Genomic DNA, 14440 nt, shown 5'->3' with positions numbered 1-14440 from the left:
ATTGTCAGTCTTTGTGTGTAGTTTTTCATTGATTCTATTGTCTTTCTTTGTTCTACTGTGAATGCCTGCAAGAAAATGAATTTTAGGGTAGTAGATAATGACATACTGTAGACGTAGACGTAGTTAGAGAATAAATTTATTTTCAGTGTTGAGCTTTGAGAATGTGCAGTCTCCGTTCAGACAATGTGGGAGGTCAGGAAAGAACCACTTCCCTAGAGATGTGATGCACATTAACTGCTGTGCAGCCTGTCATCTTTGGGTGCCATTAATATGGAACTCCAGAAATTAATTGATGAAGCATCCGATAGGTGGCTGTTAGCTCACACTGACATTCACTGAAGGGAAAATAAATTCTAGTCTGTCTGTGAAATTGATTATGAGAGCAGGCATAGTGGGTGAGCACTCAGATTGGCAGATTCTGAATCATAGTGTTTGCCAGAACTTTACCAGGGCCGCATCTACTCATTATATCTAAAAATGATGGATGATAGGCCAGAGAGCAGTGTATCCAAGACTGCTGATGACTCAAAGATAGGCAGCAATATAAACAGTGTAGGTGGAAGCCTCAAATTCCTCATAGATAATTATAGATTAATAAGCAATATCACAACGAAAGGATTTTAAAGGTATTGTATAAATGAGGTCATTCATTTTGTTAAATTTTCCTGAAAGTAATCAGAATTGAGTATCTGATGAAAGGCTGAAAGCGAGTTCTATGAATGTAAATCATTAAATTATATGTTAGACGTAGAAACTCACTAGTAATAGTAATGTAATGCCGGTTGAGTGAAAAGAAAGATCGAGTGAGAGGTGTACAATGCCCTAGTTGTGGGAAAACACACATTTCTAGATACAGCTTGAAGGACATACCTACCTAGTAATGAACTCAAATGAGATTCCTACATGGACTGTGCACCACATTACAAAGAAAGAATTTAGAAAATTTAATTATGTTCCCAGTATTTAGCAGGCAAAGCGGTGACTAGATTGAAATATTCAAGCTTTAAACTGGAGTATATTTGACTTCTGGAGAAAAACTCCTTCCAGAGATTAAAGAGCAAAAGTCAAATACAAGACCCAAGCTTTTCAGGAGTTAACTTAGTAAGCAACATGACACACAGTTGGTAAGCATTTAGTTTTCTTCTCTAACAACAATTGGTACCGGCTTAGCTATTAGTTTTACATCAAGGATTATTACTAGCCTTTTGGTAGCTAATACCATGAAGGAATATGGGTGATTGGAGTTATGTCAAAAAAAAGGCCACAGTCTTATTGATTGAAGTAACTATTCATCTGAATGATGAATAGTTAGAAGGTTTGAATGCTCAAACAACTAAATATCTCAATCCTATTCCTAAGTTCCTGATTCCTGGTGCCATCTGTCTGAAGTGCACATGTTCTTCCTATTTTCTGGAGGTGTTCTGCTGTCTGGATACATCCTAAAGACATGCAGGCTGGTAGTTAACTCACATGTGTAGATTACCCTTAACATGTAGAAGAGTTGTTGGATCTAAGGTGAGGTAATGGAAATGCAGGGAAAATAAAATGAAATTAATATGAATAGGTTGCTTAATTGGTACCTCAGGTTTAATGGACCAAAGAGTACATTTCTCTTCTGTGTCATATAATTCTATTTCTTTTCTGTTCTGTTTTGACTCTATGATTTTATGGCTCTTTCAACTGCCTTCAGCCTGGATCTAATAATTTTTAAAGAGCATCAGACTATGGTCACGAGATTGAAGGACAGTAATCAATGGTAGGTTGTCTAATAATGTGTGTGATGATGCAATCTGATGCTTTTGAAGAGATGACTAAGAGAGAAGCTAAAAGGCTGTAAGGTACAGGAGCAGAATTAGGCCATTCAGCCCATTGAGTCCACTTCGCTATTCAATTGTGGCTGATATTTTCAACCCCATTCTTCTGCCTTCTCCCCATAACCATTAGTCCCCTTAACAATCAAGAACCTTTCAACTTTTGCCTTAAATACAAGTTAAAGTTTATTAATTTAAATGTTGACTATTCCAGCTTCTATGCAACTCTGCAATGGACTGAATTAGATTACTGGGTGAATATGAAATAAAATTGCTCTGTGAAATCCTTTGAAATTTGACATATACTGTACATCAGGTTTATAACCCAGGGCTTCACCTTGCAAGGCTGAGATCTACAACATGTGAATCAGATATATCTTTGGCAACAGAGTCCTGTATTTTATGTGACAAAAGTTAATGCAAGAACAAGACAAGCAGTGAGGGAGGGTCCCTAGGGCTACGCTGTCAGAGTTTCCTTTTACTTCCTGACAGATATTTCAAGACCACTTACATACCCACGCAGCCAAACCCTCCTCCCTCATTCCAATTCACTCTTGTTTACACCAGTCCCTCCCTCACTGAATTCACTCTCTCCCACTGACTTTCCCACTTTTGTAATGTTCACTACCCTTCACCAACATCCCTCCCTTAATGATGTCCTCTCGCTTACTGATGTTCACTCCCCATCACTGATACAGCTTCCTCCCTTCCCATCCTTCCCTTCCCTGTGGCAATAAAGATGGTTATCACCAGATATAGCAGATATGATTGCCACAAAACCTTCCTGATCTGGTTCTTGGGATTCTTGGTTAGTGATAAATAGTTTGATAATTATTTTTGCATGTATCATTCCTGTTTTCTGAGAGAAAAAAATGTAACCTCCAGATGGTGATATTTCCTGTTTGTGATTTGCCAAAAGTCATACTTGAGGTGAGTTTAACAACTGTAATGGACGTACCCAACAGACCCATCTTACAACAGTAACTTAACGTTCATGAAACATTGTAGAAACTCCAGAAGCACTTCTTATTGTATCGGCATTGAATTGTAAATGTCATCTCCTTCACCAAGCCTTCAACTAACCTCCTTTGAGCTAATTTCTTACAGTGTTGACTATGTTTTAAATTGATTTCAAAGTAAACATCACCTTTATTCCACTGCATCAATTTTATGATCAGACAGGTTGTTCATTAAAGCCATGGAGAAAAAGGCATTGAGTGGAAAATTGCCTTAGCAACGGGAAACAGACTAAGAGAGCAAGAAATAAAAACAAAAATACTGCACAGAATCATACAGCATGAAAACAGGACTTTCGACCTAATGAGACTGTACCAGTGATTTACACCCCATTTAAAATCATCCCATCGTACTCTCCCAGATCATCCCACTCACTGGCACACTAGGAGACAGAACATTAGCTAGATCATTAGCACAGAAAAGAGCACAGTCCTTCTGAAGGGTCTCGGCCCGAAATGTCAACTGTACTCTTTTCTATAGATGCTGTCTGGCCTGCTGAGTTCCTCCAGCATTTTTCCATTGAGAGTAGGGGAGATTCAAACAAGAGGACATGAGTTGAGAGTTAAGGGGCAAAAATTTAGGGATAACATGAAGGGTAACTTCTTTACTCAGAGAATGGTAGCTGTGTGGAACGAGCTTTCAGTAGAAGTGGTAGAGGCAGGTTCGGTATTGTCATTTAAAGTAAAATTGGATAGGTATATGGACAGGAAAGGAATGGAGGGTTATGGGCTGAGTGCAGGTCGGTGGGATTAGGTGAGAGTAAGTGTTCGGCATGGACTAGAAGGGCTGAGATGACCTGTTTCCGTGTTGTAATTGTTATATGGTTACATGGTGCATGTGTTGCTAAAATTAATCTAACTCCTATTAGCCTTCCAAATTTCTATCATTCATATACCTATCCAAGAGTTTCTTAATTGGCCCTAATGTATCTGCTTCTACCACCAGTCCTGGCAGGGTGTTCCTCTCTGTGTGAAAAACTTACCTCTAGCATCCCTCTTATACTTTTGTCCAATACCTTAAAGCTGTCTTGTATTATCTATTTCTGCCCTGTGAAAATGTCTCTGGCTATCCACTTGTTACCCTGTACACCTTTATCAAGTCATTCCTCATCCTTCAAAGCTCCAAAAAGAAATGCCTTAATTCACTCAACCTATCCTCAAAAGACATACTCTCTAATCCAAACAGCATCCTAGTAAATCTCCTCTGCATTCTCTCTAAGGCTTCCACATTGAATTGAATTGTATTTTGGTTTATTGTCATTTAGAAACCACAACTGCAATGCAGTTAAAATATGAAACAACGTTCCTCCAGAACAATATCACAAAAGCACACAACAGAACAGACTACACCAGAAAATCCAGATAACGTTTGGCAATACCCAAATCCAGAGTCCAGAGAGGCTGCTGCATATTAATATCATGCTACCATCTTAGCGCGTTCCCCAGAAAGGAGCTGCAAACCCACCAGACAAAACAAGGCTACCCAGACACACCAAGTCAGGAGACCAACTCTACCACCCAACAAACCAAAAACTAAAGCTACAAGACCTACACAAAACCACATAGTTACAACAGTGCAAACAATACCATAATCGATAAAAACAGACCATGGGCACAGTAAAAATAATCCAAAGATGTTAAAAGACTTCCTTCCTGTAATGAGAACAGAACTGAACACAATATTCCAGGCGTGGTCTAACCAGGGTTTTATAGAGGTGTAATATTGCCTTGTGGCTCTTGAACCCTATCCCCCAACTGATGAAGGACAACACACCGTTTGCCTTCTTAACCACCCTACCAACTTGTGGAGCAACTCTGAGGGATCAATGGATATGGACACTGTTAAGAATCCTGCCATTAACCCTGTGCTGTGCCTTCAAATTTGACCTTCCAAAGTGAATCAGTTGGCACTTTTCCAGGTTGAACTCCATCTGCACTTCTCAGCCCAGCTTTGCCTCCCCTCAATGTACTGTTGTAACATATGACAACCATCTGCACCATCCAAAATTCCACTAACTTTCGTGCAATCAGTACTTACATTTAGAGCAACCGTTTATCTGATCAACCTATATGTTTTTGGGATACTGGAGGAAACTAGAACACCATATGGTCACAGGGAAAACATGCAAACTCCTTACAAACAGCATCAGGAGTTAAAGTTGAATCCGGGACACTGGAGCTGGGAGAAAGTTGCTCTACCAGCTGTGTCATTGTGATATACTACCCTATACTACCCCATACTACCTTGAGATTCATTTTCTCAAGAAAATATAGAAATACAATAGCATTTATTTGAAAACTATGATTAACAAAGGCTGACAAACAACCAATATGCAAAAGAAGACAAATAATGCAAATAAAAAATATGAATAAGGCTGAGATCACGAGTTGTAGAGGCCTTGAAAGTGAGTCTGTGGATTGCAGAATCAGTTCAGAGTTGAGGTGAATGAAGTTATCCATGCCAGTTCAGAAGCCTAATGGTTGTAGGGTAATAACTGTAGAGTAGAGTTCCTTGGAGTCAGTATTGAGACCATTGCATTCTTTAAAATATATTAATGACTTGGATTTAGCTGTATAAGATACAGATCCAAGTCTGCAGATGATATAAATCTTGGAGGTATATTAACCTGTAACGTGGTTAGTAATAGACTTCAGAGTTAGGAGTTGGGCCATCACAATGGGTAGATAGTAGCAGCAAAATTTTAATACAGTGGATTCTATTTAATTGGGACACATTGGGACCAGTACATTTTGGCCCAGTTAAGTGGTAGCCCCAATTAGCCAAAGGGGTTTCATGGAAATAGTTAAAAAGGTATCTAAAAAAACAAACTACCATTTAAGTGAGTAACAGATTATGTATTTAAATTAAATACTGTACAAATTAGACTACTGCTAATCCAATACTATCAAACTGTGTATTCATTCCTACTAGTTATCAATAGAAGAATTCATCTAGTGTATGCTGCCATTTTTTGACTGACTGTAAATGCATAGACATCTAGTGCAGATAGTGGACTGTCTTCATACAATGCTTTAATGATTGCATCCTCCAAATCTTCATTTTCATCATAAATTTCAAGATGATTGGTGATATGTTCAAATTCTTTGGAGTACCTGACTTGTCGAAGTAGTAAAGTTGTTTTATTTTCATTCCCAGCTATTTCTGGCATTTCCAAGCCTGAATGGTTGAAATTGCAGTTTGCAAAACAGTTCTGGATTGTCTTACTGCAAATTTCTCACTAACAATCTTAGATTTTTGATCACAAATACACGCAACCGATGCTATTTATAAAGCTGTGTAGAGTCTAATCACCACAAAATAAACAAATGGAATCCCGACTATGTTCTCTATTTGTTTGTGTTCTTTTAGAGTTGTCCCTATGAAGTATCTGCCCTAATTAACTGATGGCCCAATTAACCTGAATTCACTGTACCAAGAAATGTGAAGTGTTACATTTTGCTCGGAAGTATGAGAATGGACAGTAAGAATTAAATGGCACAATTCTAAAAGAGTACCATCAAAGAGAGCAAAAAGCAAACTGTTGCAGGAACTCATAGGGACAGGCAGCATCTGTGTGGGAAATGGACAATTGACTTTTAGGTTGAAGATCCTTCATTTGGGCTGATCAAGGGCCTTGAGCCAAACACAAACTGTCGATTTCCCTTCTCAGCTGCCTGATCCACAAGTTCTTCCTGAAGTTTGTTTTGTTTTGCTCCAGATTCCAATATCTGCAGTCTCTTACGGCATGGTAGCATACTGGTTAGTGCAATCGCTTTACAGTTGCTTGATCCACCAGTTCCTCCAGTAAGACCTGGGTTCAATTCCCACAGCTGTTTGTACGTTTTCCCCAAGACCACATTGGGTTCCTCTGGGAACTCCAGTTTCCTTCCACATTCCAAACGTGTATGGTTAGGGTTGGTAAGTTATGGGAATGCTATGTTGGTGCCAAGTGCACAGTTACACTTGTGGGCTGCCCAGCGCAATCTTTGTTCATTAGGGTTGATGTAAAACGATGCATTTCATTGTATATTTCAATATACGTGTGACAAATAAAGCTAATTTTTTAAAAAGAGGTTTGGAAGTAAAGACTGTAAGGCATAGGAGCAGAATTTTGCCATTCCTCATCTGGAGTCTGCTCCACCATTTGATCATGGCTGATTCACTTGCATTTGCTTACAATACTCCGTGAGGCCTCACCAGTGTCTTAGAAATCCTCAGCATTACATACTTGCTTTTTGTATTCTAGTCCTCTTGAAATGAGCGCTAATATCGAATCTTCCTTCCTCACAGTCAACTCAACCTGTAAGTTAATCTTTAAGGAATTGTGCACAAGGACATGTAAATCCCTTTGCACCCCGGATTTATGAATTTTCTCACTGTTTGTTTCTTTTACCAAAGTGCATGACCATACACTTTCTGACCACTGAATTCCATCTGCCACCTCTTTGCCCATTCTTCTGATCTGTCTAATTCCTTCTGTAGATAGCCTGCTTCCTCAACACTACCTGCCCTTGCTCCTATCTTCATATCACCTGTAAACTTGACCACAAAGCCATCAATTCCATCATCCAAGTCATTGACATATAGCGTAAACAGAAGCGGTCCCAACACTGACCTTATGGAACGCCAATAGTCACAGGCAGCCAATTAGAAATCCTCTCTATACTCCCACTCTTTGGCTTCTCCCAATCAGTCAATGTTCTATCCATGCTGTTATTTTTCCTATAATACCATGGGCTCTTATCTTTCTAAGCAGCCTCATGTATGACACCTTGTCAAAGACCTTCTGAAAATTCAAGTACACAACATCCACTGATTCTCCTTTGTCTATCCTACCTGTTATTTCTTCAAAGAATTCCAACAGATTTGTCAGGCAAGATTTTCCCTAAAGGAAGCCATGTTGACTTTGGACCATTTTACCATATGCTTCCAAGTACCCCAAAACCTCATCCTTAACAAAGGACTCCAACATCCTCCCAACCACTGCAGTCTGTCTAACTGGCCTATAATTTCCTTTCTTCTGTTTGACTTCTTGAAGGAGTGGAGTGACACTTGCAATTTTTCAGTTCTCTGGAACCAGGCCTGAATTTCGTATTTCTTGAAACATCATTATTAATGCCTCTGCAATCTCTTCAGAACCTGGGGTGTTGTCCATGTGTCCAGATGACTTATCTACCTTCAGATCCTTCAGCTTCCCAAGCACGTTCTCCCTAGTAATAATACCTGCACTCACTTCTTCCCCCAAATCTCTTGAACTTCCAGCATACTGCTAGTGTTTTCCGCAGAGAATACTGCCGCAAAATACTTATTCGGTTTGCCTGCCATTTCCTTGTCTCTCATTACTACCCCTCCAGTGTCATTTTCCATTGGTCTGATATCTATTTTCAGCTCTCATTTACTCTTTATATATCTGAAAAAACTTTTTGTGTCCTCTTTGATATCATTGACTAGCTTACTTTCATATTTCACCTTTTCCTTCATTATAGGCTTAATAGTTGCCTCCCGTTGGTTTTAAAACTTCCAAATCCTCTAATTTCCAACTAATTTTTGTTCAATTATATGTCCTCTCTTTTGCTATTATGTTGGTTTTGACCAACCATTGAACACGTCTACATGCAACGCTGCTGTCGGAAAGCAACATCCATCAACAAAGACCCTCAACAGCCAGGCCAAACACTTTTCTCACTGCTGCCATTATATAGAAGGTACAAATGCCTCAGGTTCAAGAATAGTTACTGGCCCTCAACCATCCCCTTGACAAAAGGGGATAATTACACTCGTCTATTGAGATGTTTCCACAAGAAGTGATCTTACTTTAAGGATTCTTTTTCTTGTTATTTTAGGCTCTCATTATTTATTGCTATTGATTTAAATTTGCATTTGCACAGTTTGTTGTCTTCTATGATCTTGTCTTTCATTGATCTTGTTTACAGTTACTATTCTACAGATTTGCTGAGGGCACCTGTAGGGAAAAAAAAAAATCTCAGTGTTCTATTTGGTGATATGTATGTACGCTGAACATAAATTTTACTTTGAACTTTTTTTTAACCTTGACTTACCTTGTCAGCCATAGTTATGCCATCCTACCTTGAGAATACTTCTTCTTCTTTGGGATTTATCCATGCCACGTTTTCCAATTTTCTCCCAGAGACTCCAGCCATTCCTACTCTGCCTTCATCCCTGCTAATGTCCCCTTCCAATCAACTTTGGCCAGCTCCTCTCTCATGTCTCTGTAATTCTCTTTACTCCATTGTAATACTGATACAACTGACTTTAGCTTCTCCCTCTCAAATTGCAGGGTGAATTTTATCATATTATGATCTCTTTCTCCTAATGGTTCATTTATCGTAAGCTCCCTAATCAAATCCAGTTCATTACACAGCACAAAAAGCAGAGTAGTTGATCCCTAGTGTACTCAACCACAAGCTGCTCTAAAAATGCTTTCTCATAGGCATTCTATAAATTCTCTCTCGGGATCCAAAATCAGTACTAACCAGATTTTCCCAATCCACCATCATATTGAAATCCCACATGATTATCATAACATTGCCCTTTTGACATGCATTTTTAATCTCCTGTGTAATTTATAGCGTAGACCCCGGGAGGTACCCCGAGGAGAGGAGACAAAGATAGATGTGCTTGGTTGACCATTTCAGGTGGTCCTGAGCTGCGAGTCGAGGAGTTCGGAGGGGATCGAATGGTGGCCAGAAGACTTAAGTAATTGAGCTCCAATGGTTGTGCACAAAGTGGTATGGACTTTGATAAGTTTGGCCCCTTTTCTATATTTCTTTTCCTTCATGTATACTGTATCGTTATTAATCACTTAGTTATAGTAATCTTTCTAAATTGTAATTATTTAATTGCATATGGTGTCCTGTCTGTTTTTTTGGCGAGGTGGGGACACCACACAGCATCCACACAAGCTGATTACCCAGCTTGATGGGGCCGAAGGCTGCTCCCCCTAGACGAGAACGGCTGAGCGAGCCTGAGGTGACACGGGGTGAAAATGGTTTAGCCACAAGCAATGTATTGAGTCCATTGCTTCAAAATTCAAAGTACTGGTAAATTTCATTATCAATGTACATATACGTCACCATATACTACCCGGAGATTCATTTTGCTGTGAACATTCTCTGCAAGTTTATAGGATAGTAACTATAGAAGGATGAATGAAAGATCAACCAGAGTGCAGAAGACAACCAACAGTACAAATGCAAATATAAATAAATAGTAATGAATAACTAGAAAATGAGATAAAGAGTCCTTAAAGTGAGATCGTTGGCTGTAGGAACCTTTCAATGATTAGCAACAGAGTGTAGTTACTCCCTTCTATTCAAGAGCCTGATGGTTGAGGGGTAGTGACTGTTCTTGAACATGGGGTTACAAGTCTTGAGGCTCCTGTACCTTCTTCCTGATCACAACTGTGAGAAAAGAGCATGACCTGGGTGGTGGGGCTCTCTGATAGTGAATGCTGCTTCCCTATGACAGCATTTCATGCAGTTATACTCAATGGATGGGTGTGCTGTACTGGGCCAAATCCACTGCACTTCGTAAGGTTTTCTGTTCAAAAGCATTGGTGTTTCCATACTAGGCTGTGATGCAGCCAGTCAATATACCCTCCACTACACATCTACAAAAGTTTATCAAAACTTTTGATGTCATGCCGAATTTCTGCGAACTCCTAAGGAAGCAGGAGCACTGCTGTGCTTTCTTCACAATTGCACTTATGTGCTGGGGCCAGGACAAGTCCTCTGAAATAGTAATACCCCGGAATTTAATGTTGCTAATCCTCTCCACTGATCACTGTCTAATAGACCTCTGGTTTCCCTCTCCTGAAGTCTTCAATCAGTTTCTTGGTCTTGCTGATGTTGAATAGAGGCTTTTGTTATGACACCACTCAGCCAAATTTTCAATGTCCCTCCTGTACGCTGATTATCACCACCTTTAATTCAGACCACAAGAGTGGCATCATTATCAAACTTGAATATGACATTGGAGCTGTGCTTAGCCATACAGTCATAGTTGTAAAGCAAGTGGAACATGGAGCTAAGCACACAGTCCTCTGGTGTACCTGTGTTAACGGAGATCGTGAAGGAAATTTTGTTGGTAATCTACAAAGATCCAATTGCACAAGGAGGTATTGAGGTTAAGATCTTGGAGCTTATTGATTAGTTTTGAGGGGAGGATGGTATTGAATGTTGAGCTATAGTCAATAAAGAACATCCTGATGTATGCATCTTTGCTGTCCAGATGTGCCGGGATTAAGTGAGGAACCAATGAGATGGCATCTGCTGTGGACCTGTTGTGTCAGTAGGCAAGTTGGAGCAGATCCAAGTTAGCTCTCAGGCAGGAGCTGATTTACTTCATCACCAGCCTTTCAAAACAATTCTTCACAGTGGATGTAAGTGCCGCTGGGCGACAGTCATTGAGACCGAACACAATGCTCTTTTTGGGCACCAGCATAATTGAAGCCTGCTTTAAATAGGTGGCTGCCCCACTCTGCTGAAGTGAGATTCTGAAGATCTCAGTGAACATACTAGCCAGCTGGTCAGCTCTGGTCTTCAGTATGTGGCCAGGTACCTCACCCAGTCCCGATGCTTTCTGAGGATTCACCCTCCTGAAGGCAGCCTGCACATCAGCTTTGGAGACTGAGATTGTTGGATCATGGGGGTGTGGGGGGCTGCGATGATTTCCCAATGTTCTCACAGTCAAGGCAAGCATAGAAGGCATAGAGTTCATCTGGAAGTGAAGCCCCACTTTCTTCCATGTTACTTGATGTGACTTTGTCGGAGGTGATAGCATTCAAGCCCTGCTACAGCTGTTGAGCCTCCCTCGTTAGTTCAAGTTTGATCCAGCATTTCCACTTCACCTGTGAAATTACTCTCCGGAGATCATTCCTGTACCTCTTATAGCTTCATTGGTCTCCAGACTTGAATGCTGCTAATTGGCCCACAGCAGATTTCATATCTCGTGGTTCATCCAGGACTTCTGATTGGGGAAGACTCAGGATGATTTAGTGGGGGACCCACTCATCTACTGCTGTTTTAATGAAGTCTGTTACAACCCTGGTGTAGTCATTCAGGTGGATGGCATTTTACCATTAGGCGTTCCATATTGGGGAGCACAAGTTCGACAGAGCCTCCACCTCCGAGCACCAAACGTAAAACACACACCTCCTTACAGTTCTGTCCGTTCTGTAAATCATGGATCCTTCTGGTCTAGCTGCTGCATCTGGTCCGTCCACAGATAAGCAAGTTTAGATAAAGCATAAAATGAGAAGAATCTGATCTGCGTCTGATATAGAAGTCTTGCCCTCAGATCTGCAATTGACATTAGGAAAGGTGTGAAGGCTTCAAGGAGGGTGTAGAAGGAATTTATAAATCATTCCTGTGCGGAGGGACATGGGTTATGTGCAGGGAATTGAGAAACTGGGCCATGCTTGAAGCAGAAAAGTTCGTGAGATCTGACAGAGAGCACTTGAAATTAATAGGATAATTGAAAGCAAAACACAAAAATTTGAAGGAAAACAGGTCAGACAGCATCTATGAGGGGAAATGGATGGTCAATGTTTCAATTCAGAACTCTTCATCTGAGTGCAAATGAAGGGGCCCAAGCCAAAATGTTAACAGTCCATTTCCTTTCATAGACGTTGTTTGACCAGATGAGTTCCTGAAGTTTTTTGTGTGTAGGTCTGGATTCCAGCATCTGCAACTTCTTGTGTCTCCAGGGTTATAGTACGAGTAGATAATGAGAAATTTTTCCCTTTCTGGAAGAGTCAAGAAATAGAATCAGAATCAGGTTTTTTATCACCAGCATGTGTCATGAAATTTGTTAAGTTAGCAGGAGCAATCCAATACAATACATAATATAAAAGAAAAAGGAAAAAATAAATAAGTAAATCAATTACAGTGTACATATATTAAATAGATTAAAATTCGAGCAAAAACAAAAATAATACATATTAAAAAAGTGAGGTAGTGTTCATGGGTTCAGTGTCCATTTAGGAATCAGATGGCAGAGGGGAAGAAGCTGTTCCTGAATCACTGTGTGCGTGCTTTCAGGCTTCTGTATCTCCTACCTGACACTAACAGTGAGAAAAGGGCGTGCCCTGGGTGCTGGGGGTCCTTAATAATGGACGCTGTCTTTCTGAGACACTGTTCCCCGAAGCTGTCCTGGGTACTTGGTAGATTAGAACCCAAGATGGAGCTGACTAGATTTACAACCCTCTGCAGCTTCTTTCGGTCTTGTTCAGTAGCAACCCCCCTCCCCCACCCCGCCCAATACCAGACAGTGATGCAGCCTGGCAGAATGCTCTCCACGGTACATCTATAGAAGTTTTTGAGTATATTTGTTGACATAACAAATCTCTTCAAACTCCTAATGAAGTATAGTCGCTATCCTGCCTTCTTTATAACTACATCGATATGTTGGGATCATGTTAGGTCCTCAGAGATCTTAATACCCAGGAACTTGAAACTGCTCATTCTCTCCACTTCTGATCCCTCTATGAGGGTTGGCGTGTGTTCCTTTGTCCTACCCTTCCTGAAGTCCACAATCAGCTCTTTTGTCTTACTGACGTCGGGTGCCAGGTTGTTTCTGCGACACCACTCCACTAGTTGGCATATCTCGCTCCTGTACGTCCTATCGTCGCCACCTGAGATTCGACCAACATTCAACCAATCATCACCAAATTTATAGTTGCTATTTGAGCTATGCCCAGCCACACAGTCATGGGTATATATAGAGTAGAGCAGTGAAAGTGAAAATAACCAAAAATGGCAAGAGAAAAGATGTTCCTGTGCAGGGAATAGTCAGGATCTGGAGGGCATAGCCAAGGGCAAGAGTGGAGACTGTTTCGAGTGTAACATTCAATGGTAAGCTGGACAAGTACCTGGAAGGAAAGAACATAATATGATAAGTTTTTATCTGCAATTTGAGAAGGATAAGGGCAGCTCGGAGGTGTCAGTGTTGCAGTTGAACAGGGAAACTATGGAGCCATGAGGGAAGAGCTGGCCAAAGTTGACTGGACGGATAGCCTAGCAGAAAAGACAGTGGAACAGCAATGGCAGGTATTCTTGGGAATAATGCACAAGGTGCAAAATCAGTTCATCCCCCAGAGAAGGAAGAATTCAAAGGGGGGAAAGGGGCCACAGCGGTTGACAAAGGAAGTCAGAGATTGCATAGCATTAAAAAAAGGAAGTATGACAGAGCTAAGGTGAGTGGGAGGACAGATGATTGGGAAGTTTTTAAGGAACAACAGAACTTAACTAAAAAGGCAATACGGGGAGAAAAAAATGAGGTATGAACGCAAGCTAGCCAGGAATATAAGGGAAGATAGCAAAAGATTTTTTAGGTATGCGAAGAGAAAGAAGATAGTTCAGAACAATGTTGGGCCCTTGAAGAATGAATTGGGTGAAATTGTTATGGGAAACAGAGAAACAGCAGAAGAATTTAATGAGTACTTTAGATCTGTTTTCACTAAGGAAGACACAAGCAATCTCCCAGATGTATGGATGGGCCAAGGAAATAGGGTAACAGAGGAAATGAAACAGATTGACATTAGGAAGGAAACGGTGATGAGTAGACTGATGGGACTGAAGGCTGACAAATCC

This window comes from Hypanus sabinus, chromosome 19 (assembly GCF_030144855.1).
Source record: "Hypanus sabinus isolate sHypSab1 chromosome 19, sHypSab1.hap1, whole genome shotgun sequence".
In the NCBI taxonomy this organism is placed as follows: Eukaryota; Metazoa; Chordata; class Chondrichthyes; order Myliobatiformes; family Dasyatidae; genus Hypanus; species Hypanus sabinus.
The sequence above is the reverse complement of the archived record's forward strand: the minus strand, read 5'-3'. Positions refer to the sequence as shown.